A 25,828-nucleotide genomic window follows, 5' to 3' on the forward strand; every position below is an offset into this window, starting at 1 on the left:
TAGATGAGCTTATACATTTTCTGGGAGATTTTTTTCTTGACATCATAGTCAAGTTATAATGTCTTATGGACCACAGCACACAAAAAATGCTGCTTAAAACACAGAGAGGCTGTAAATCTTATGACAAACTTTGTGTGGGATTGCTAAGGATTAAAACACTCAGCATTTTTTTCTTACTAACAGCCTTTAAAAAATCTGTATACCTGGAATAAGTTTGGATTTATGTAAGAAGTGACAGCAAGATTAAAGGACATCTTGAACAGAGGAAATGCATTTTTTTCACTTTTCAGAAAAAAAAGAATGTCAAAATACCATATATACAAGATGTAGTATATTGCTTATACTGTCATTATTTTCAATTGAACTGTAAGGCTATGCATATCCATCCTTTTCCTCCTCAGTCCTTAAGACTTTGAGGTTGCCACTGGTGCTGTCACTTGAAATGCTATCAGAGATCTAGGATCTCAGTCACTCATTGGAGAAAGTGTTTTGGAAGTTTCCAACCCACTTACCTGGCAGGAACATTCTTAATCAAATGAGGCTGAAGGTAACAGTGGGTGGGGAACTGGAAACTCTTTCCACGCTGAGAATTTTACATTCCCCACCTGTCTTTTCTATATAGCAGTTCTCCATGCTGGTGTTGAACCAAATTCAAGGAAGGGAAATGATGCTATTTTTACATAGAAATATGCATCCTTCTAAGTTTCAGCTTCACATTTCTCTGAAGAAAGAATGGCTCATGTGACTTAATTCTACAGGCAGCTGAGAGTAAAATCTTTTCTGTCGTGCTTCATTGTGAATGACAATGCTTATAATATCTCTGTAAGATGTAATTTTTTCATGTCAATAGAAATTTGATATTCATAATCTAAGCAATAATTATCCTTTGTAAATGCCCTTGTTTTTGACTGCCACACTCATTATGGTTGTTTCAATTCACCATCTTCAGCCTGTAGAGAAAAGAAATGCAGCTATTTATTCCAATGAAGAGAGGAGAAAAGAGATTTTTTTTAATGGAAAAAGTGTAAAAATCTGGAGGGGTTAATACAATTAGCCTAGTGCTTAAGGCCTTTCCTATCTTCGAATTTATTTCTAGTATTCTGAAAAAAACCAAAAATGTATTTGTATCAAAGAGGGGGAGGTTGTATCTCTTTCATATATAATTTCATTTCTTCGTTATACTTTTATCTGTGTAATTGTGTAGGGTGGACTGTACAACTTCCTCTTTGAGTAGATTCTTCACTGAAAATAGTTCACCTGGTTGGAGAAAGGCAAGTGACTTTGATTTATATGCCCTAATTAAAAGGCATGGCATCACATTGTTCTGTATGTGTACAAGAACCCATTTGTACAGACTATGGGGTGGGGGGTGAGAAGGGATTTCCTTTCAGCTGCTATTGAACAGCTGACCTAAAGCCTGAGGACTCTAACTTGATATTTTTAGCATTATACAGGCATGTAGCTTTGCCTTGTCTTCTTACATTGTTACACTTAAGGCTGCAGGGAAAACAAACTCTGAGTATTATCCAGCTCCTAAGATGTACCTGCAGCTACACATTATTCGCAAGCAGGCCTAACTCCTGCTTTTCTATTTTATTCATTACCATGACTTATGAGAAAGAGACTTTTACTCCCATTCATCATACCTGTGCAAATTAAAAGCCATTTCAATCCAACATACATGATAGGCAAGTGGACAAGGAGTGGCCTTCTGCTGACCTACAGCAGGAAATCCCCCAGTCAGACACATCTTCCATACTCCTGTCTCTCCCCAGCAGGCACCTTCCTGGGATGCTATCAGGGTTGGCAAACCTTCTGGTCCTCTGTTGTTTTTCCTTTGTTAGAAAAGCAAAATTCTAAAAGAAGCACAAAATTTGTACAGTTTACACAGAGAGAGAAAAAGAATCTGGTCTTCCATCCGTCATAGAGATTGCTGTGCTGAGGTTCATTGGGAATTAAAAAAGTGTACAAGGCAAAATATCCTAATCACTCACCCCACTGAGATTAACTACAAGTACATGTCTGGCTGTTTCTCTGATACAAGTCCTTCCTCTTTTCCTCGTAGTGTATCCCAAATGGCAGATGAGGTGAAAACCTACCAGAAAACAAACTTTTGAGAAAAAGTAAACCGGTTAACTCTCATAATTCTCTGATAGGCCACTCTGGTAGGTCCTCACAAAATGGCAGCTGCATCTTCCAGGAGTAACCTACCTCTGCTTAAATGGGTCCCTTTCCATAGCAGAGTTAACTATCTATAAAGATGAAACAATTGCAATAATTAGTAAAACCAAACTCTCGAAATACATTGCAGGCAACCCACAAATAGCATGTTTACATTTAGTACCTTTAGCTGGAAGCACAAGAACTGTGTTCCGAAAAGGTGGTGCTCCTGAGGTTTTCTCCATACTCTAGCTTGGTAGGATAAATGGGAAGTGGAGATATTGGAAATAATTAAAACCCCTGCAAAGTATTTTCTGCCTCCGGGAAGTTCCAACATCAGAGCAGACTCAGGATCAGGTTGCAAATTTTATTTGCTTCTCCTGTGCAAAGTGATTTCCCTTGATCACAACAAAGATTCCAGCATTGGTCCCCAAACCTTTACTTTCTTGGCTTTTTCTCTCAGATGAGCCACCTTCCAGCAAGCAAACATCTGGTCACTAATCAGTCCGTTTGGTGGCCTTGAAAGCCGCAAGAAAGGTCATTATCTGGGAGATTTGCCCCCCACAACAGTTCCTCTGCCTCGCCTGATTCTGATTTCCTCCCAATGCTCCTACTGATTTTGATCTCTTTTTCTGTATGTAGTCAATGTTCATTGCCATAACTATACATTTTGGTACCCTGAGAGATATAACTGGACTGCATGGTGCTGTGTGTCATTTCTCATCCCCATGACAGACTCAGGAAAATTCATCTGAATTATCCTTTCAAGTGGATTGGTTGAACCACATTAAAAGCCTAGCATAAATGCAACCTAAATTTGTTTTAGTTTAATTTGTTGCAGAAACAAATTAAGCAAAATTAAATTAGGCCATGTTTTGTTGGGTTTTTTAAAATATGTGGTTTCACAGACCTGTAACGTTGTTTACCTGAGGTACCTTCAGTTTATACCTTTGTTAGTCTGCACAGGCAAACTCTTACAATCCAGAAATTAGTGTCCAAAACAATTTTCCTATACATGCAGGTTCAGGATCAGGGCAGGTTGCTTGATGAAAAAAATCAAAGCAGCCAAATTACTGCTCTCAATTTTCCATTCAAATATGGCTCCCTGGACTGTCAGTATCACTGCATGGGGACTAAATTCCCGAATTCTACGTGCTTGTCTTTAACCTCCACCTTCTAAGACACTCTTCTCCTGGAAAAAGATGCATATCCAAACAAATAATTTTCAGAAAGCGGGGGAGAAAGGTGGCGTAAACTAAAGGAGTGGAATGCAGCCAGAAAGTAAACACAGGTAAAAGAAATATGCTGTCATTTCAGTGGGAGGCAAAACCAGGGGGATCCTCTCTGTGTTATTTCAGTTAGACTGAACTAACCAGAGGGTACAATGTGGTGAAGGAAGAGAGGGAATAGAGGAGAAGCATTAGTTATCTTCATACTTACTTTTCAAGTTAACAAATATGCTCATGTATGAAAAACATGGGGTGGCCTGGGAAGAGCTCCAATAAGCAGCAGGCATGGAGCCACCTTTGGCTTGAGACACTTACCACGATGGAAAAAAAAAGGCCAGGAAAATAAAAGCCCTCAACTGAGATCAGAATCCTTAATGCGCTAAAGGGCAACCATGCCAATCTGCAAGTTCATTACAGACAAGAACAAGTCCGCACTGGTGAGAAGGATTGAGACACAAAACATCTTTTCCAGCGACGAAGTCATCAAAAGCCAGAAGCATCCATTCCTGTGATCCCAATGGTTTTTGAAGAGGAGGTGCTGGGCTGCAGAGGGAGCTGTGCACACATCATTTCGGCGCAGCTCTTGATGAAGAGAACCTGCTCCTCCAAATGGCAGTGACACCTCAGAGGTGTGTTCCTATAGCAGCAGCAATGCACAAACACCACAGGGCTCAGTGGAACCCTATGGTTGCTTACATTTATGGCTCCATTTATTCTGTAGGTTTTCCAGCAGCTCTGAGTGCTACGTTGAAAGTGTGCTCACAGACACTACAGTTTTGTCTCATCTGCATGCTGTGTTTAATTTGAACTGATGCAGTATTTCCATTCTCATTTAGCACAGAAAACCTACCCTTCTTCCAAGGTGAAGAGCCAAGCACTAAAAAAACACATGGTTTAAAAAATTCATTAACTGATGACTACGCCTTCTTCCAAATTGCAACAAAATGCCTCTACCAGCACAAAGAATGCCCAAATGAGTAACTGTTTAATTTACCATCAGTACCAAGGAGATAAAATGCCTAAAAAATGCTTTCTAGCCAGTCTATTCAAAAGAAATTTAAATTATAGTATTCATATGGCCAACATACAACCGGTGAATAATGTTACAATGGGAATGCACCAATAATACTGGTATTTGGAAACTGAAAAAGTTTTACAGCGACCTATGAGTCTGTAGAACATGCAGTGTGTCTGCTAATTTTATCAATCTAAATTGATGCCTCATTTAAATGAAATGGAGCAGAGAAGCCAGCTTAAAAAAAATGCTGTATGTATTCCATTTAATAGATAACTACACAGACTGGATGTACTTGATTCAGTAAATTCTGGTACAGATATGCTTTTCCTGCAATATGCAAGGAATGTAAGGTAGGATGTAAGCTATAGGAGGAATAGGAATGAACAGGAGGTAGAAACAATCATTATGGTCATTCCTATCTAAACTCATGGTGATTTATGACTTGGATATATTAATCTAAAGAGATTGTTAGCAGTGGAGGCTATTTTAAGTGATCAGCTCTGCAGACACAAACTTAACACACAAGTGCTTGGATATGGCACTGATGAAAACTAATGTAAAAACCTGGCTGCAACAACATTCATCAGAGTGAGCAGTCTTGACATCCCCTTCTCTGAAATCCCCTTCTTCAACTGAGAAAAAACCTTGCTCTTTCCTGAGCTATGCAAAGCACAAAACCAGCAGTTTGACCACATATTTTCAGCCAAATGTTGCTAGACAAGAAAGCTAATAATTTAGGCATTTTGTGACAATCTGCTTTGAGCCAGGCCTAATAGAAGGCTGAAAGGAATCGTGTGATTATACCAGGAAAAACACATAAGTAAATACTCTAGAAAAATTATTAATGGAGTAGAAGAGGCATTACAGCTGGACAGTCTCTGAAAGCTTATTTGTCAAGGTTTCTGTCTTGCCCAGTTGTTATTTAATGTCACTTGGCAAAACTCTGTTTTGACCAGAGATCACAGAAGACTAATTTACTGACCATTTTTCCCCCTTTTTTCTCAACAGCAATTTTCCATATTAGTTTAGTCCCAGTACTGTTAAAATCATTCATTTAGAGAATCAACAATGGAGAACATGTAGAGAAATTATTAAACATAAGTATAAATCAACATGAGCAGATCAAGCAGTTTTAAGAAGGAATTAGCAGTGCAAACATATGACATTCACATTTAAATATGAGAACATAGAGGTAACTCTTTAATACGTGTGGTAAAGGGAATGCACAGGGACAAAGAAACATAAATATTCCCTCACATCCATCAAACAGAACCTTTCTAGAGGCTGATGATTAAAAATCTATAAGGGCATCTCAGTCTCAAATTTGGTTGCTTTGTGAAACTGTTGCCTCTTTGGCTTGTACACACTTGGATATGTACAATGTGGTATGGACCTGCAAAAAACAAAGATTGCTTCTACTTCAAAGACAGATGGAGAAACTACTTTGGTTTCTTAACTATTAGCCTTGAAACACCATCTTAGTCATGCCTGCGGTTTAGGGAAGAAGAATATACCCCACAGCCCAAAGGCAAAATTCAGATTTTGTATGTTCCCATTAACTGAGAGCAACAAGAACACAAGTTGGTGCTATATGTTGTTTCTTCAAGAGAAAGCTAATTCTTTTGAATAAGATTTCCAACAGTTTGTAGCAATAGAGCATTGAAGTAGTATGCAGCGGGAATCAATCAATGCTGCTCTGATCAGCAGCAAAGGGCCATATTCTTACATGACTCCACCAGAAGCTGCCTGGAAAATCAGCAGAAGAAGAAAGTATTGGCTTACCACATAAGACTACTTCCTACTTCATTCCTACTTCCCAGGCATTTCAAGAGGCACAGAAAAATACATCTGTAAGAGAAGGAAAAGGGTTTAGCTAGCTTAAGTGTTGAGACTTTTTTTGGTTTTACATGCAGATCACGCATTTCTACCAAGAAGCCTAGGCATTTTCAGGACTAGATTTTGGTGCAACATTCAAGAAAAAATACATGGGAAAGCAGTTTAAGATTGTCCTGTTCAAAGTTCATAGATAAATAATGTACAAGTTTCCCTATCATCCTCAAATGGCTCCTGTTTACTCAGACACATCGTGCTTATCACTGGGGGTTTTTAGCAAGGATAATCTCTTTTTGCATGTTGATTACACAGCCAAGGACAACAAATTTGCCCAAAGAGAGTCAATAAATCTGAAGAAGGGCCTAGAGCACAAATTGTATGAGGGATCTGGGAGTGTTTAACCTGGAGAAAAGGAGGCTCAGCGGAGACCTTATCACTCTCTACAACTGCCTGAAAGGAGGGTGTAGCCAGGTGGGGGTCGGTCTCTTCTCCCAGACAACCAGCGACAGGACAAGGTGACACATCCTTAAGTTGCACCAGGAGAGGTTTAGATTAATTGTTGGGAAAAAATTCTTCACTAAAAGGGTGGTCAGGCACTGGAATTGGCTCTCTGGGAAGTTATGGATTTACCATCCCTGGAATTGTTCAAAAGGCACATGGCTGTAGCATTTGGGGATATGGTTTAATGGTGAAGATGGCAGTGCTGGGTTAAGGGCTGGAATCAATGACCTTAGAGGTCTTTTCTAGCCTGAATAATTCTATGACTCTATGATTAATCCTGCTCTCTCACTGAGAATTTGGATAATGGCTGTGGTAGAGTAGGGGGACAGATAACAATTAAGCTAAATGAAGAGAATTTCTTCCAGTTCTTATCCATTCTTACACTATGCTCCACTGTTGGTGGAGCATGCTGTCCACGCAGCCACCCATTACTTCTCTGAGCCCAGCTCTTACTACACCAACCATAGATTTAAAAGCTGAACAAACTCCTGTTCTCCATCAGGCCACAACAATTCACCCATGTATAGTAGGAATTACGTTCAGTTGTCTCAAAAAAACACACATGCTGCTAATGAAAGCTTCCACTCTTCTGCCAGACCTCCTCACACTTGCAGCTGTGGCATCTGATCTTACTTGTCATTTAAGGCTTTCCAAAGCTAGAGACATCTTTTGGAAGTGACAAAAACCCAACCAACCAAGCACACACATAAACATCCACGCCATGTTGCTGACCAGTTCCTCCTTGTTGCAAGTCAACTACTGCCGCTGTATCAGGGGAAATTGAGGAAGGTAACAGATAGGTCCTTCCTTGTTCTTCTTGTGAGTGAAAAATCAGGGAATTAGGCTCAATAGCCTCATGGCTAATTTACCACTGACGATGTCAAAGTGTCTTACAGAGACTGTTCTTTTAGAGGTATCCCATTCCTTGCCACACTGCCATTTACTGTAGCTTGGCAGGTGCTCTGCAGCTGCTGCTGCTCCACATCAGGAAGCAAATATCCTCCCTTTTGTGTTCCAGATGAAGAAAATGTAGCCTATGAGACACAATACGAGATTTCCTATGGCGACTAACGAAACTAGGAATGCCATAATGGTACACCAGTTAATGCATGGGGAGAGAGAAAGAGCAATACAGCACTGAAAAAAAAAAAAAAAGAGTCCATGCATCTGATATATGTCTGATAAATGATTGCCTTCCCACAAGACATGTGGCAACAACTGCCTTAACTGAGTGTGTAATTCCCCTTCCCAGAGACAGGGCCAATCTGCCTGACAGATGACACTGGGCCCAGAAATGCAGGAGCATTCTCCCTGGGCCGTGGAGCAATAAAGCCTCCACACTAGAGTTACTGCCCCTATTAAGAAGAGGTGCAGGGCATTAATTATATTCACAGCAGAAACAACAGTAAAGGCTGTGGCGTAGCAGTATAATAGTACTGAAACTGTCATTTCCCAGTCCAAGCTCCTCTAATTAAGTCCCAGCTGAGGTCTCCTGTTCAGGTCTACAGTCTTGATTTCAAAGGGGGAGAGGTGAGTGAATAAATAAATAAATAAATGCAAACAGTTTAATTTCCCTCCAAGTGAGGAAGGGCAGGTATTTGGAGGCATTTGTGGGTATTTTTATTCGAGGAGGTTGGTAGGTTTTTTTACCTTGTAATTGTCTGCTGTCCTATTTTGAAATTAATTTACAGCGTTCATTCTGTAGAACCTAACTGACCTTGAAGTCCACCAGGACTTGGTACATCTTAGGCTTACTTTCCATATTATAACTCAAGATCTGCCAAAGAATGAGAGTACAGGAAAAATCCCACCATAACCTTGCTCTACATCTCCATGTACTGATTATATCTAATATCCAGCACAGGACTACTACAACCCACTCCAGACACCAGGAGAGAGCATCATGGCACCTTGTATAACTATTTCACTTCCAGTTTCCAGACTGGTGCATGTAAATTTGATGAACAGTTCTGCACATCTTGGTGCTGTTTTCCTTTCCTTTTCTTTTCTTTTCTTTTCTTGTCTTGTCTTGTCTTGTCTTGTCTGTCTTGTCTTGTCTTTTCTTTTCTTTATGGTACAAGTGCAAGTGATCTACAAATTTCTGCTACTTGATACTTTTAATGAAACCTTACTCCCTGTAAAAAAAAAAAAAAAAAAAAAAGCTCCAAGGGAAAACTTGGGAAAAATTTAAATTTCTTCTTTTTTTTTAAAACTACATACTCAATGACATTTCAAACTAATAGTTTTAAACCTGTTTCTGTTTACTTTGCTTCACGAGGACAATGTTAGCAAATCCACTCCTCCTCATTCTTCCATTGGCATTCTTCCATTTGCTAATAGACTACTTCAAAATAAAAAAAAGAAAATAAATTACAAAGGTGAGCATAAGTGAAAAGAAAGAAATCACCAAGTTTGGAGAGAAGACATTCCCTTTTCTTTCTAATATTTTCATTTTACTTCTTGAATAGAGTCCATTCATGAATTTACCTTGCTGTTTGCTTCCTTTTTAAATTTAAGCTAGTTTTCTTATAGGTTTATGTATTTAATTCTCTTGAGGTTGCTAAAGAAATCATTAGTCAATGGTTTATAAAATTGTAATTTCATTTTCCCAGGTTATTAAAAACTAATAGCATGCCATTTAATTAGACTAGATGATGAGAATCCACTTAAAAGTTAGAAATAGACTTACAAACATCTTCTTCCTTACTGCCAAGCAAGACTTTATAATAAATCATTATTCCTTTTAAATTAATTTAGTAATTACAAAGGACTTCATTCTTCATTATATTCACCGTAGATATACATATTTCCATAAGTTATCTCATTTATTTGTACCAAGAGTACTATTAAATATAGCATTAATTTATCAGAGCAGGGTACAGAAAGAAGCCCTTAGAGGATATTATTGGTAATGGTCTGAAACAAAGCTTTTTGCTTATCCAAAGAATGAGCCTCTGCAAGAACCCTCAGTATTAACTCTCAGACCACAGCATGGCAATGCTGTAGAGTCCTGAGGAAGGGGACAAGGCAGGAGGCAAAAGACTGATTCCTTGGCCACATCCTTTCCAAGTGCAGCTCCTGTGCTGAGCCTTGAACTTAGATGACAATTACTGTCACCTGGAGCATAGGCCTAACCTAAGGAAATGAACCAAGACCTCCAATTTATTTCACATAGCCTATTTAAGAGTCATTGGATAATAATGGCCTTCAGTCACTGCCAACCCATGGTGAATTTAAAATAGTGACTTAGACGGGAAATGCTCTATGTCATTACTCCCTAGGCACATGATCCCCTCTGTCATGCCATTTATTAGGCAGCTTGGTGCTGGCACCACATTTATTTATACCATAATATTTCATGCTCTATAGTCTGAGGTTAATAAAGTCTCATTAACAGCTCTTTTATGGACTCCCTCTTTATAGGTAGTCCCCATAAAGCTCTCCAAGATTTCATTTTACAATAATGGCAAAGAACCTCACAATTTATTTTCCCCCATCCAATTTTAAAGACCCTACAGCAACACAAAAACGGGGGAAAGAAAGGGGAAAAAAAACATAACAGGAAAATAGTTACTATCTGTCATGCAATGAGGAGAGGGCAAAGAAAAATGTGGCTATCTAATAGGCAAATATGTTTTCCCTATGCACCAGACTACACATTCTGTTGGTAAGTCCAATACTTCTTCAAGAAAAAACCTGGATAAGGATGACAGTGATTTTTAGTTGTCTCTTTGTCACAAAATTCTCATTGACTTGGCTTGAACTGGAATTTCACTTCATACCCAGAGCAGGCTGCTGTTTTCTGGAGTCCTCCAAACTTCTGAACAGACTTTCTCTTGAGGTCTTCTTTGATACAGTCACAAGAGCCTCTGTGTCTTGGTGTTTTCTTATTTGAATTCTAAATATCAATAAAAATTGTTGATGCTTTCTAAAAGAATAAGATTTCCAAGGCACTGGGGATTGAGTGTTTTTCTTTTGTAAAATATATGAGCTTCTTCAGTATTTGGATTTAGTAGACACTCATTACTTCTTTCTTAACCTGTTCAATATCGGAACAGCTCTGGAACATCCAGAAAAGAGAATAAACTAATAATAAATTTACTTAAACTAATAACAATTATAAACTAATGCATCAGCTGAAGAGACTTCTTAAAATGTGTATTAAAAAAAACAGATTGGAGCTTTCAAAGGTAATAAAACAGTCACAGCTGAAGGAGTGTGCCCAAAGGTTGTGGCAGGACTAAGATGCATTTACTTTTCAGGAGTATGAAGGAGGAGGACAGCACACTCAGCAGTCCCCTGTGAGACAGGACAAATTTTGCCTCACTGCATATGTCATTCTGAAATTAATACACAATATCTCTTCACCAAAGAAATCACAGTCCAAATAAAGGGAGCACAAAGAAGTGAAAGATAAGAGAAGCAATGAGAAAGAAAATTATTTGTCCAAGATCAACTTGAAATCTTCTGGCTCCTATTCTACACCAAACTTAGAGGAGAAGGGGTCAGGTCTAATCTGATTTTCTTCCATATGGCCATTCCTTCCTGCTTCTCCCCTGTCCTGAAAATTAGTGTTCATGTGAAGATGGAATTTAAGGGGTTTGGGACACAACAGATAGATATTACACTTTTTGAAGAAGAGCAACATATATCGGTCGGTGCTTTCTGTAATTCTAAAGTGGGATTAAAGAATTATAAAATGCTCATTCCCCCTCAATTTCATACCTCTGTATGCTTTATATCCTAAAAAAAATTGAAAGTTTTCACTGAAAAGTGAGTTATGGTGGAAAGATTACATATTACTTCAGAGAGAAGGGGGATGAACTTGACAAAGAAAACAGTCACACATGAGGATAAATAGATAGATAAAATGATAGATTAGATAGATTAGATAGATAGATAGATAGATAGATAGATAGATAGATAGATAGATGGATGATGTCGGAGCCTTTGGACACCATATACTCCGATGTAAAGCCCATATTTGAGATTTCTGCCATATTCAGGTATTCAAAGTCAGAATTTGCAAACAGTGACAGAGTTCATAGGATTACAAATACTAAAAGACAAAGATAAAAACAATTGTTTCTCAAATAACATTGATTATTCAATGAACACCTAACATATGTGCATAATTTTTCAATGGGAGATCAATGGGATCACACACTGAAATTTAAACATTTGCTTAAATAATCAAAAGAGATGGGATTATTTATATATGAAACTGAAAATTCATATTCTACTGTAGTCTCTCATCCAGATTGTTTTATGACTGTAAATTTTGTATTAAGAAAAGATACCACTGTATATTGGCTCTGATCTCTATTACAAGAATTTTAGGAACAGAGAAATCAAGATGAGACCATTTTCCCTGCCAGCTAAGCAACTGCATGATTTACTCCATTTACTGCACTCCAACCCAGATTCCTTCTATCGAGTACCTAATTTGCCAAATCCCAGTGATGGAATGACAGTTTATGCTAACTGAGAGCTTCAGTCTTTATGTTTCTTGTGGTTGGGTTTTTTTGTCTTTTTTTCTTTTGTTCGGAGTTTTTTTAAAACTCATATTTAAAATCATCTAGATGGGAAGTACCTTTGGTTTTTGTTCCATGAATGACAAGAACAGGTATAAACCAGGCACATGGAACTATTTCACTTTGAAAAAGAATACTTGCAAAAGTTTTACTAAAGATTGTGACTTTCTATGTCCTTCCCTTTTTTGGATGTTCTTCCCCCTTTTTTTATGGCTTCCAGTCTTCTAATAACTGTTTCAAAACAGATATTACATGGGAACTGTCCATCCCCTTGTGCAATAAGATGCTGTATAACTCAACTGCAGTCAGAAAAATTTCAGTTCTTGCTGACTGAAGGCAGAGGCTCAGATTATGAGGCATAAAACTGACATAGGATTGTTGCCCATGCCTGGGAAAGACAGACCTTTAAAACAGATATGCTTAGCAATATTGCTTTAAAGAATACAGAAGGTAGGCCAATGTATTAGAACTACATTTCCATAATGCAACATCTGTGTTATAGCCCTCAGGAACCTATATTTAATTTAGCATTCATCTCTGCCTGTAACTGCATCTAAGTATTGATCTATCAATCTGTAGTGCTTCACATCACACACAAACAAAACTTCATTTATCTTCACACAACTGTTGTCCATTATCCAGGACTAGCATGTCCAAAAATCAAATGTTCATTAGGATTTTAAAGATAATTTTGTAATAACAACTCTTTTTCATCTTTTTTTTTATTATTCATGAGAGGGCTTAGACCTCCTGAGCAGCTCAACCATAAACTGATAACACACAGACTAACACAGCATAAGAGAAACAACCCCACTCACAAACAAACTCAGCACACAAAACCCCTCGTTTGCCAAGTCTATTGCATTAAAGTATTTGTAAAAAAACAGAAGTAGGAAAACAAGGGTGGTGGCTTTTGCATGCTCTAATTCCAGTCACTGAGAAGCAAAAAAGACTGTGGGCAGGTAGAAGTAAAAAGAGAAAGGAATGGGTAGAACAAAAAACATTTTAAAACAGAGCAGTAAACAGGAATATGAGAAACTCATTTGTGAGAGAAGCCAAGAAACCTTCAAGACAAAGGCAAGAAACACATGTAGAAGATTACAAGTATGGCAAAAAACCCCAAAACAGTAGTGCTTTCCACTCATCTCAGGATCTTAAGAATCACCTTTAGCAGTCTAAAAAGAGGAAAAGCAGAGACAAAGCACATCTACCAAGAAGCTGAAAGAGGGTTGACATTTATTTCATCAAAAGAAAAGTTTTTAAAAGCAGAATATTGAATTTATAATCATTTAGAGTCAATAAAAATTACAGAGAAGTAAAGAAGCAGCAATAGCTCTGACACATCTGCAGGTAGTGGGAGTAACCAAGTGTTATAACTGGAGAATTAAATATATGCAAATATGTATACAGTTGGAAAAAACAAACAAAAAAATCTCTGTATCCATTTTCCAACTGAATCCAATCTATACAAACGGTAGAAAAGTTGAAGTTACATTTGAAACCTGCTCTCCATTTAAATTCATGCACCACAATCAGTGTTATATGTATTTTACACACATCGTTCCTGTTTATTCACTATATACTCGTAAGAGAATTTTAAAGGGTAGTAAGACAGGAAATCACTTCAAAGAGAAAAGCTTCAGCAATTTTGATCAGATTATTATTAATCAATTGCATTCATCGTGTTCTCCCTTCTAAGGTAGTTCTGGGCAGCTCCTCTTATAAACAATTAGTTGAAGATATGCAAGACAAAACAGAAAAAATGAAAAAAAAAAACCCCATCTGTTAGATACAATGGCTTTAAAGAAGAAAAGAGGCAGCATGAAGTTCACACTGAAGCCTAGAGAGCCATAGCAGATGAGGCAGAAAAGGCAACTCACATAACTGCATTTCTAGGAGAATGCTTAAATCTAAAGGATCTCCAAATATTCCTCATGAGAAGGCACCAGTATGAAATCACAAACACACAAGGGTATGGACTTCCCATGATGTCCAGGCTATCGTCATTCTTCCAGCACATCTAAATACCAGATGAAATGAGGGAAAAGTCACAAGAGCACATGTAAACCCATAAGATCCTGAGATACCCAAATGTGTCTGTAGCTCCCACATTATGACCCAATGGGGGCCCGTGGGCTCATAGAGCTGCTAAGGACTCCAATTTTTAATATTTTTTTTGCTCACTTCAAATTTTTATTTTGTGGAGAACAGATGTCTTCTTTGCAGAAAAAAAAGGTGAGGGATGAGAGAATAAAAAGGAGGGGAAAAAACAGTGAATGCATTTTTCAATGCTTGGACTCCCAAGGAGTAATAAAAAAAATATATTCTTTTGAATTTCAAATTTGATTTTTTTTCAGACTCAAAAGAGTGGGGAAGACACTCTTAGTACCAGTTCTTAGTACTAGTATATCAAATGTTCCTTTCCCTCTCCCTTCTTTTTGCCCTCTCACCACACATCCTTTCCACATTCCCAGCCTGAATAAATAAGAAAATGGGTTTCCCATCCTCACTGCTCAACAGTAAAGCAAAGCAGGAAAAGGGAGGAAGAATTAAAAGCTATGCATGTGCAATTAAGTGAAAACATACTCTGACTTCAAAACGATTAGGAGCAAGGCAACACAAATCTGGAAACATTAGCTCGGGTTCAGTATCACAGGGGGTCCGCTGCTGGTCAGCACTGGTGTGCCACGACCTTCCTAGAGAGAGTGTCCTGCAAAGAACAGCTCTTCCAGGGGCAGTGGCAGGCCTCCCTGGGCAGCAGGGGATTTCAGCAAGTGTAGAAACTTCTCTGCTACAAGTGACTCCAGCTCCTGTGATTCAGCTCTTTGTGAAATCACCCAAGGCGAACTCGGGGACAGAGAGACAGGAGCCTCATTTGGCAATTCCACAGAGGTAGCCTTTATTGTCCAGCAGCCCCTGGGAAGGAAAGGCCACAGACAAGACTCCCTGCTTAGGGGCAGAAACAGGGGCCTTTTATGGGAAAGGCAGGGGGTGGGGTAGGAACCAACTAGCCAGCTGGGTACAGGCTATTACCATATAGGAACAAGGCATGCTGGGGGTGGTTCACTTTGTCACCATGACCCGAGGAAGGTTGTTGATCTCTGGGGAGAGTCTTTTTGGCCTCAGGCCTCTCTCCTCCAAGGGAGTGCAGAGTGCTCCCAGCCCTGCACAGGTATGAGCGGGTGCTCCTATTTGCTGCTTCTCACCATATTCGCTCTTGCACTGCTTATTCTTGCTCCAGTTCTTTGGAAAGGGATTATCCAAGGTAGTTACTTGCAATAGCAGAGGTTTAGGCTCAGTGACCCAGAAAGTCCCTTAGTCTGAAGTCTCTCTGAGTAGTCTAATTCCCACCCCAGCCATACTCCATAAGCTGCAGCTGTCAAGTAATAGCATGATCAAGCTTTTTCTTATGTACAACATCTTTTATTTAAAGCAGAAATATTTTTCTGTATCCTAGCACTAAGTTGTACCACAGTAACTGAGCAAAATAGAATTCTGTTTGCACACTAGCAAAAAGAGGTAACACGGCATCAAAATAAAAGAGTTTTATCTATAAAATCTTTTATTTTAAACTATTAGGCCTGGATTTAAGTTACATTTTAACCCTAAACATGGGAGAAGCTGTCCCAGATGGTGAAGGTAAAACGTGCTGTAAATTTTAATGAAGCAAATAAGTCACTAATAACCATAATGCCAACACTGCTGCATTTTTGGTAGATGTTAATAAAGCAAAATTTAAAAAGAGCATGCAGCATTCAAATAAGTGCTTAAGAAGCCCAATATAATTTGCTAATTCAGCTATTCACACTTTGATTGCACAGCCCCTGGTCATCTGCTCAAATACAGCTGCTTCATGTAAAAACAAATTAAAAAAAGTTTTATTGTCCACCAGATGTCCCAGCTTGTAATATTTGCTGCTATAATTCAGGTCATGCAAGGTTCAAGCACATTTAGAAATCAATTGTTCCTGGATGGTCAACCTTGTGACAGTGGTCAAGGCACTTCAGTCCTGGGTTTATCCTGCTGGGAGGTGAGGGAGCTCTTCTCTATGGAAAGTGCATTCATGTTATGAATATCACAGGCACCCCAAACAGATAATTACTACTGCAGCTTAGGGAAAGAGCTGGAAAGGGCTGGAGTGGGAAGAATTCAAGCAACATATGCCCTGCTTTATAAGGCCATTGAAAACCCATTAACAGGGCCCTACCAGATTTATTTTCTTTACTAAAAATGAATTTATTATTAATTTATTATTGTTAATAAAGAATAGTATAAAAGCACAAGGCACAGCAGCCACTGCTGCTGTGCACCAGCGTTCTCACTGCTCTTGATGGGAGCTAGACAATACATGTAGTGCAGCCAGTGCTTCTCCCCAAATCAAATGTGAAAATCAATGGAGCAGAATTATTAGCTGAAGCTAAAACATCTTGCATCAAGGGTGTCTGCCGTTGTGCTGCACAAAGCAGGTTTGAAATCAGGGGGCAATGTTTTGTTTATGGATTTCACAGGGCTGACAACTAAGGAAAGGCTGGACTGAAGGCAAAGAGAGCTTGTTTCTGCACACACCTACTCTTCCAGAGGAGGAAAAGGGCATTGGTGAATGGAAGGAATCTGAGTAGAGCCAGAGACTCCTGCCAGAGCCATGCTGAAGGCACAGCTGTAGCATACAGATCCCAACACCAGATCCCCACCAGTTCACCAGGGTGAACTGAGAAGGCCGATGACTTTATACAAGAGTGTACCCCCAAAACACTCTGCCTCTACTGCACAAGATGTAAAAACCTGAAGCTTCCCAAAGACATCAAGAGGTTTCAGAGTAATCTTTCCTTAAGCAGGACCTGTGCAGCCTGTCTTAGCAGCACAAGCACTTGTTTGTCACCTTCTCTGATGATTTATGAGGAGCAATATCTTGACAGGAATATTTTGTGAGAAATGATGTTGTTTGCTATACCTAATTTACAAGGCACTATAGAAGACAGGAAAAGTTAAATTTTCATCAGGCATCTACCTTTCATTGTATGGTTCCTCTCAGCACACTGAATTTTTGCAACTCTCTGCAGTCAGCACCAGCCCCTGGCACTTAAATGTGCATCGCAATTAATAGAACAATTACTTGATTGAAAACCTTCCCTCTTGAGCTTTACTACTATTAGCCTCAAAATAGAGACAAGCACTGGAATCAGAGGAGTACTCAGCCACTTACTCATTTCACTTGAAAGTCCCTTCTGTCCTACTAGACTGAATTTTGGAAGAGCTGTTAACATCTGTGAAAGGGCTTTACCTCTCAGCTTGGACATATTTAAACCATCAGTATATTTGTTCTTCAAAGCCTGCCTTTCTCACTTTGTTCTCAGAGTTCATGAGCATCTCCTTGCCCATTTTTCTCCCTCAGCACTTATTTGCTTCTCATCCCTACAGTCCGCCTGCCATGATGCCCATTCAAGCCAGTTTATCAGAGTTCCCTCTGCTCCCCATTTTATCACCATGTCCCAACGGATAACCACAATCCATGGATTTGAGTGCCCTTCAAAACCTCAGTCCTCTTTACAGTTTGCCAGCTGCCACTGACAAAGAAATGCCACTATGTCCTTTATCTTCCTCCATCTCTGTTTTGGAAATTTATTCCCATCTACATCAGTAGCCAGCTGCTGTCTCTGTACCCTTGGTGAAGCACTAAATAGCCAACAACAGCCTGGAGGAGATGGAGCAATGGCTGGCTCAGTGACTTGGCTATACTGAAGACAAGGATGAAGTGGTGCTGGTACAGAAGCCATGAAAGGAGCCTCATGTCTGCAGGCCCTCTGCTATCCTGTACAAGGGGAACAGGAGAAAAGCAACACAGCTGGAGAGAAATTGGGTGCTTGCCTCAGGCTGCCTGCGACTTTGGGCCAGCCACTTCATCAGCTTTAACAGCCACTTTCTGACACAACAAAGTGGCAGAAATATTGTTCAGAAATGCAGTGATCTTACATCTATCCAAAAGAGTGTGGAATAGACTCAGGGAGAGCAGAATGCAGGGGCTTCAAACAGTTAAAGAAATTAGGTTTGAAGAAGTTGGATCAAATTTTAATTGTGTCAGGAGAAATCCACCTACATGCCCAGGGAGCAGAATATCTAGCCCAGGACGTGCAAAGAGATTGTTGCAAATGCACATCCTTGCCTTTTCCACACAGTTCAGGTGGGACTTGGCCTGTGCATGAAGAGGCTTCTCAGCCACCTGCCCAGCGCTCACCCAGCGGCTCCCACTTAATTACCCATTCCATGTTCTGCGCCAGGATTAGCTGCAATCAGAAAGCTGTCTTTTCATTCCCATCTATCACAAGTCCCCAAAAGCTGGGACAAATGTTGGAAGGATTAAATCAAATTTAACAGAGAAAAAAAAAAAAGGGGTCAGATGTGGGAGGGAACGGAGGGATGAGAGGAGATACCCATCCTCAGTGGAGCTGGCGTGCAAAAGGAGTGAGCAGGTGCCTCCCAGCCATTTACTCTGCTGTCACATTCTGTGGAGGGCCCAGTACCAGGCTTTTCACCCTGGAGTGATGCTGGCAGCGTGCAACCCTTGTGGAGACAAAGGGAAGCCTGATTGGCTCTGTGCCAAGACGGCAGCCCCAGCAGCCGGGATGCCCTGGAAACCCGCCCCAGCTGCAGTCACTCTGCCTTCGTTGGCAGGCAGCACCGCGGCACCAAGTGCCACTCCTGGCCATTGTACAGGCTCATACAGACTAATCCTCTCAGAGGTTATCCTAATGAATTAGCAGCTACTGGATTAGATGGGCTGTAGGCAGGCTGCAGCTGAAAGCTAACTGAAATCTCCCCTTATACCTCTGTTTCTAAGCATCAGATTCAGCTTCCAGCTATCAAACTATATTTCCCCCCCTTTTTAACCAGCAGCTCTGTTGCAGACCCATAGATTTGAACAAGTTTTGTTTGACAAACTGCAAAATTTGATCCTGTATTTTTAAGACTCAGTGTCACTTTCAGGCTATTGTTAGCTCTCACAGTTTCATTGCCAGGCAGACAATAACAGGTATTTTTCAAGCTACTAGGACTAGAGTCCAGGGATTATATAACTGGGAAAACAAAATGTGACCCATATCTAATGGCTCAGAAAGAAAATGTAAGAAAACAGTGATTATTTGTCAAGTCTCATTTTTAAGCCAATTTCAGGAGCTTCTAAACATTGAGGGTTGAACAATTTGTATCACTGCCAATTCTTTAAAACAAAATTTGTCCCCTCTGCTGTTTCAATTATACCAACTACACTTATCTACAGTGTTTACACTTTCAATAAAAGATCTTAATATCTAAGAAGACATGCAAGCAACTTATTTCTCTGTGCTTTCTTTGAGCATTTATCACAAAAGGTTGTTATTTCCTTGGGACTGTGCAATTAGAATTCACCCTTTATTGACCTCTGTCATACTTTGAATTTTCCATTAGCTATGTTGTTACTAAATAGCTGCTTTTGAGTCTCATTTCATTTGCAGCTTCAGGGAACTTCTAATCCATCTAATCCGATGGAGATAGGCCTTGCTTGCACAAGCAGGAAACAAGAACTGTGTCTTCTGTTCTACAGCCTCTCCACCAGGTACAGGTTTGATCTTCTCTGAAGTCCATGGAAGTCATTCACCCACAGAGACTTTCAGACAGATAACGTGAGCCAGCTTCTCAGCTGTCTGACATCTGGTGAAATCAGTAAATCAAAACTGATAGCTGCAGTTAGGCAACATCAGAGCATCTCACCCATATGGATAAGAGAAAGCTATGGAACAGCAAAAAGGAATATGAGAAGGACTTTAGAAGCCAACAGAATATGTGGCATTATGCATAGAATACATGAATATTGCTCATGGCTTTTTTTCTTCTTGTTCCCCTTTTGTTCCAAAATGATACTTCTACTGAGCTTTTTCCTCTAGATTTCACAGTTCTCAGTCTTCTGTGTAACTGGAGATAATACTTTTTCTTCAACTAACAATAATCCCCTAGCCACGTTATTGGTTTAAGTCTCAGCCCAAAGACAGAAATAGGGCTTGCCATTCAAATTAATATGAATGTATTAGCATATGCTTTAAACTCTAGGGAGTGTTATTCTGGGAATATTTTGCAATCTGAAGCCAAATTTGTATTTCAGTTCCGGGGACAACTTTACTGCTTGTCATCTGACCTAAATGGTCCCAGTGTATTTCAGAGATACAGGCCTATATATTTCATGCAAATATTCATGTGGAAAGGAGATAATAGAGCAAATATTCCAGTGATGCCATGATGATTTTTTGCATTTTCTTTTATATACTTTTTATATACCCTTTTATATAGCTTTTATGTATCCCCAGTGCTTTTAGCATGCATACTTGTAATTCCTTAAGTCTGATAACTTAGCTTAGACCCAATATGCTGTTAAACCAGGAGACCAAACATCCTGGAGGCCTCGCAGCTGGAGGCCAGAAAGCCCTATGCCATCCTGAGAAACCAAGGCCTTTTCTAGAACACATCCTGTAAATTAAGACAGGCCCATCCAGGGGGGAATTCCTAGGGATGGGGGGGTTCATTCGAGCCTCTCATTGGGGAATCTTTGATAGATCTGCTAATTTGCAAGCCCTCTAAATTGTATACATGATTTATCATGTGTGTGCATTTTGGTGCATTCCACCTTGGCAAAGTGGTGCACCTTCAAGGATCATTAAATAAATACCGAGGTAAAAACCCCTTTTTCCCTTAACCGTGTCTGGCTCTTAATTCTAAGACCAGGAAAAGGCAACACCAGCATAAAAAAATTTTAAAAAATTAAAAATCCACAAATTCTAAGAAAAAAACCCACCTAGAAGAAAAGCAGACAAATGGCTATAAAAGAGGGCTGCAGACAAGTTCAAAGTACAGTTTTGGATTTTCACTTAAAAAATTCGGCACAAGGAATCTTTTTCTGATGATAGCTAAGCACATTTACCTCTGTACAGCATGGCACACTTGGTAAAGTAGTGTAATGCTTTTCTTCCTTCCCCTAAACCTCACATTTTCCACATCCCTAGCAACATGAACGTTACAGTACAAAAGCTTTAAATAAACCCAGAACACACAGTCTGTGGGAGAAAACCGAAAGAAACAAGTGCCTCCACAGGCAACAGTTTGGAAACCAGAGCAATACAGGTGATACCCGCTTTCGCAGCTACTGCAGAGGTTTCTGTTTATGTGCAAAAAAACCCTCACAAAAACTGATCAGAAGTACCATGCATGAGATTCATCGAGATACAAACTGTTTAAATGAAAGTTTGACTGAAGACCCAGGTTTATTTAACTTGATGCCACTTTTATCACCTCCATGATAATTTGATCTTTATATTTTAACACCAATGAGACATACTTCCCTTTAAATTAGAAGGCTATATATTTCCCCCTCAAGAATATTTCATCTTCTAAGGCTACAGTGATTCTGAAAACTTCACATTAAGTGTGAACCTGGAGCAGAAAACTCAAAATGACCTACTAGGACAACCAAGCTTGAGAATACTACATGTAACTTCAGTCTACCCATATCTAGTGTGTTTAGAGGTTTGCTAATGAAACCCATTTCATTTAAGTAAGATGGTCTCCTTTTGCATTATATCTCGGCTTACTATTCAGGGCCTTCTTGGGCAATACTCTGTTAAAATCCCATTTTAAAGCCCCTGCTCTGTGAGATGACATTTTAATGTAGTCAGTGCTCATCTCCAGAGTTTTTCTCTGAAAAAAACCCATGTCTGTTTTGAAGAGATAAAGCAAGAACACACACAGGCTCAAAACCCGTCGTGAGGGGGCAGAGGTTCAATGCTAATGTTTCTGTTCTCTCTGCTTCTTCATTAAGTAGTTTCTTAATAAGAAGCCCTTTTTTTTGTTTTTGTTTGACAGAAGCAAAGCATTTGATCTGCTAAACCCTTTATACCTGGTCAGATGTGAATCCCTCTCATCCTCCATCACCACAGGACTACCTGCAATCCTCCTCAAACACTGATTCTGCCTTGGAGCCCATAGGGATTTTGCACAGCCTGAATTTATATTAGTTCATGCAGTGCATTTTCCTCCCCCACTCTCTGCCCACACTTTGTCAGAAGATGTCTGTTGACTCACATTGGCGAGGATATTAACAACCCTGGGGAAACATTTTCCTAAGCTTGTCTGTGCAAGGTGACACTTGACATGCTCAGTGTCACAGTCTAAGCACAGCTGGGCAACTGCTGCCCAAACATGAATACTCATGATAGATGAGTTTATTTAAAAGCTGTATCTGATACTGATGACTGGCTTAAAACACCTGCTTCACCAGCACCACGAGAGAGCTGCCAGGCCAGTGAAACACCATCACTCATCAGCAAGATTTGAAACTTGGCTAATAGTTAACTTTCTGACCTATTACTCTGCTCTTTCTGTTTATGTGCCAAAGCATGAAAGATGAGGGGGGCACATTTAAGTCACCTGATGGCAAACATATGCCAAGATTTACTTGCACTTTTTGGTGTTGTCATTCCAATCAAAAACAAACAGTTACATGGAGAATAAAAGAAAACCAGAGCTAACTTGCACGCTGACTTTGCTGCAGACTTCTGCAGAACACAGCCTTCTTTACAAGAGTCCTCCTACAAAACTTCATTCATTCAGCAGCTAAACATCAGTGCTGACTGTGCATCAGGCTGGCATGTTGAAAGGTGATTCATTCCTCTTATCTTAGCATGGCACTAGAAGTGCGTGCCTGTCTCTCTCCACACTTAATATAGAAGCACCTGAGTCAGCAAACTTGTGTATGGTTAAAGATAGCAAAGCTGAATCCCTCCCTCAGTTCTGCAGCTTAGACCAGCCACGGATACAAGCCAGCTGTGTAAAAACCAGTGTTGCTCACCAGGAAATTTGTGAGACCTTAGGTCTCACAGCCAAAACCATTTTGCTCACCAATTTTACTTAGTGAAAGTCAAGAGGACAATTAAAGGAGCGTTGGTACCCAGCAGCAGCACAAGCACAGCAGCTAAGACATGAGCAGCTCCAAGAGGAAGCACACAGACAGCTTGGGGACAGCAGGACCTTTGGAGGCTGAATGACCAGCAAACCACTACCAGAGTAATCTTCACGGCAAACAGTCCTCTCTCCTGCACCTCTGTGTTGCAGAGATGATGAGTGCCTTCCACCCATGTCTGCAGGATTCAACTCCACCCTCCAATGCTGAGTCCCAAATGCACAAAATTAATTAGAACTAGGTCATGTTGCAAGACATCAGACCCTACTTGGCAAAATCTTCTCGAAACATCAAGCAATCTCTAAAATGATTGTCTCACACTCTTAAAGGAGAAAGACTCCCAGTGACAGAAGTCATGAAAAGGAAAGAACTGCTGTTAAGTTTCTCCTCCCAAAACAAAGGAAAATCTGGATAAAAAAGCAGGTAGTAATAGTCACTTAATAAAATGAGTCCATGAAAGAAAAAAAACCACACAACTTCTTTAGCATGCAGTGTACACTGTAGGTAAGTTTAGAATGTTCATCTTTTTGATTTTTAACTCTGAGAAATATGCAAGAAATTGCAATGCTGTACAGGAAAGGCGTACGTATGGATTTTTCCTCTAGACATTTCTCTAAAATAAGCACAAAAATAAAACACTGAAAATGGCCTTATTGATAATTTATCAGCTAAAAGGAAGACTTAAATAGAGTTAGACAATGTCACCTGAACAGGCTCCAAATGTTGGTCCTGGTACAGAAGAAACTTTTAGTTCAAGAGTCAAAGTCTGGGAAAATAGATTCTGCCTTTATATGTACTATGTGCTCATTATAATACACAAAATCAAAAGGGATGGTGAATTTGACTGTAGTATATAGAAATTGTGAACGCTTATCCCTTATGAAAGAAAGGATTATAAAACATTGAGTAATTCTAGAAAGAGTTTAACAAATATCAAGTAATAGCTTAAACATTATTCTAAAAATTACTTCCCTATTATTTTGAGGAGAACAAAGTCACAAAGGATTTTTGGTCAGTTGGTTGGTTGGTTTTTTTACAGTTATTTCCAGACACTTTCTATAGGTGTTTACAGGAGCTTTTTACCTCTGCGGTCCACATCACATTCCTTCCCTAAAAGATGCCTTAACATACATATTTTTATTGATAAATTAAAAAGAGGTTGGATATATTAGAATGGAAAAACCTCACAGCATCACTTAGATTAACATTTTCTCTCCTGTCCACTAGGCATTTTAGCCTCCTGTCATTCACCAAATTTTCCAGTTTTTAATCGCTGTCAACTTTCTTAGTTTGAAAACTGCAGAATTCACTAGTTTATCAGTGTAAAAAAAAATTCCTCCTAATCACATATTATAAATATAATTTCTTCCCCTAAAATTGTCTTTTATGGAGTCTAATTGACTCTTGAGACCCCAATTTATTCTTTCCATTCTAAATATCAACTATGATTCAATACAGGAATTCAATAGCTGTGTATATTTTTAAGCACCAAATTTTAATTCTCTTCTGGTACTAATTTCAAAATCAAAACTAGATGGCTCTCTCTTTTTCATTCCTTCCCCTCTTTTTAGGTCCCTCTAATAATGCCAGCCTATCTTTATGAATATTCAAGATGGGAAATAGGAATATGTAAACAGCACAACTGGTGACTGAGGACCGCTGACACACTGTGTGCATTACCACCAATGTATTTCCAATGTAGTCCTTAGCTCACGGTACATTTTCACACCACCACGCCCCTGACAGATTAGCGACCAGCACTGACAAGTTCTGAGAGGTGAGGCCTGCTATCTTTTTGCTCCCTGATTTTAAAATGCATACAGAGGGTATAATTCAAGCTGTCAAAAGCAAAATCTTTTCAAGACATTTCAGTCTTGGACACATTTGTTTGTAATTTTGTATAAAATGTCCAATTATTAGTACCAGGTTTGTCTTTCCACAGAAAAACCTACATTGTTCATGACCAGTATCCACATTTAATAAGTTGATGCAAACCTGGGACCTACTTGTAAGAAAGCCAAGAAGAGAAAGGTACCTGATTTCAACAGTATAAGATTCAATCCACAAAACCCTAAATCATATAACTTAACCTCTGCCCTGAGTCAGAGTGGTAGTTCTTGTGGAATATTGGCCTGACCCACGTAACAACACACTTATGAAATACCGTATTTATTTTAATGGTAGTTATGCAGCTAAATATATTAGTTACACAACTTCAGAATCAATGCTTGAACAGTTATTGTATTTATCCCAATCTATGTATGTTTTGCCACCTTTATGCTAAGAAGCAAGTAATGCTAGTTAAATTAAATTGATAAAAAAATCTATAAAGTCTACAAAACTGAAAAATTTATGATCTAACATTCCTAAGCCATCATTCCATATGTCATAAACCCTACATTTCCTAAAAAAAACCAACCCCCGCCCCCCCAAAGAAACCAAAACCCAAACAAAACAGCTAATAAGGAAATCCAGTCAAACTTCCCCTATTTTTTAATGTGATTATTGAATTTAGTCTGGTTTATCACATAAGCCCACTAAACTGATCAAAACTTTTTAAAAATATATCATCAGA

The 25,828-nt window shown here is 39.3% G+C and overlaps 1 long non-coding RNA gene across 17 annotated transcripts in view; it reads right to left on the reverse strand.

Annotated features, from left to right (window-relative positions):
• The window catches only part of LOC108445840, a 116,668-nt gene that overhangs the window by 15,139 nt on the left and 75,701 nt on the right, over positions 1-25,828 (reverse strand). For 11 of the 17 annotated variants that reach the window (XR_001860840.1, XR_001860846.1, XR_001860847.1 and 8 more), the window contains 3 exons: positions 6,190-6,255; positions 1,647-4,266; positions 513-950 (listed from right to left, as the gene is read on the reverse strand). This is a non-coding gene — a long non-coding RNA (uncharacterized LOC108445840). The remainder of the gene's footprint in view (positions 1-512; positions 951-1,646; positions 4,267-6,189; positions 6,256-25,828) is intronic. The other 6 variants (XR_001860852.1, XR_001860848.1, XR_001860851.1 and 3 more) reach the window with 6 other exon arrangements.

Source organism: Corvus brachyrhynchos, unplaced genomic scaffold, assembly GCF_000691975.1.
Source record: "Corvus brachyrhynchos isolate BGI_N302 unplaced genomic scaffold, ASM69197v1 scaffold43, whole genome shotgun sequence".
NCBI lineage: Eukaryota > Metazoa > Chordata > Aves > Passeriformes > Corvidae > Corvus > Corvus brachyrhynchos.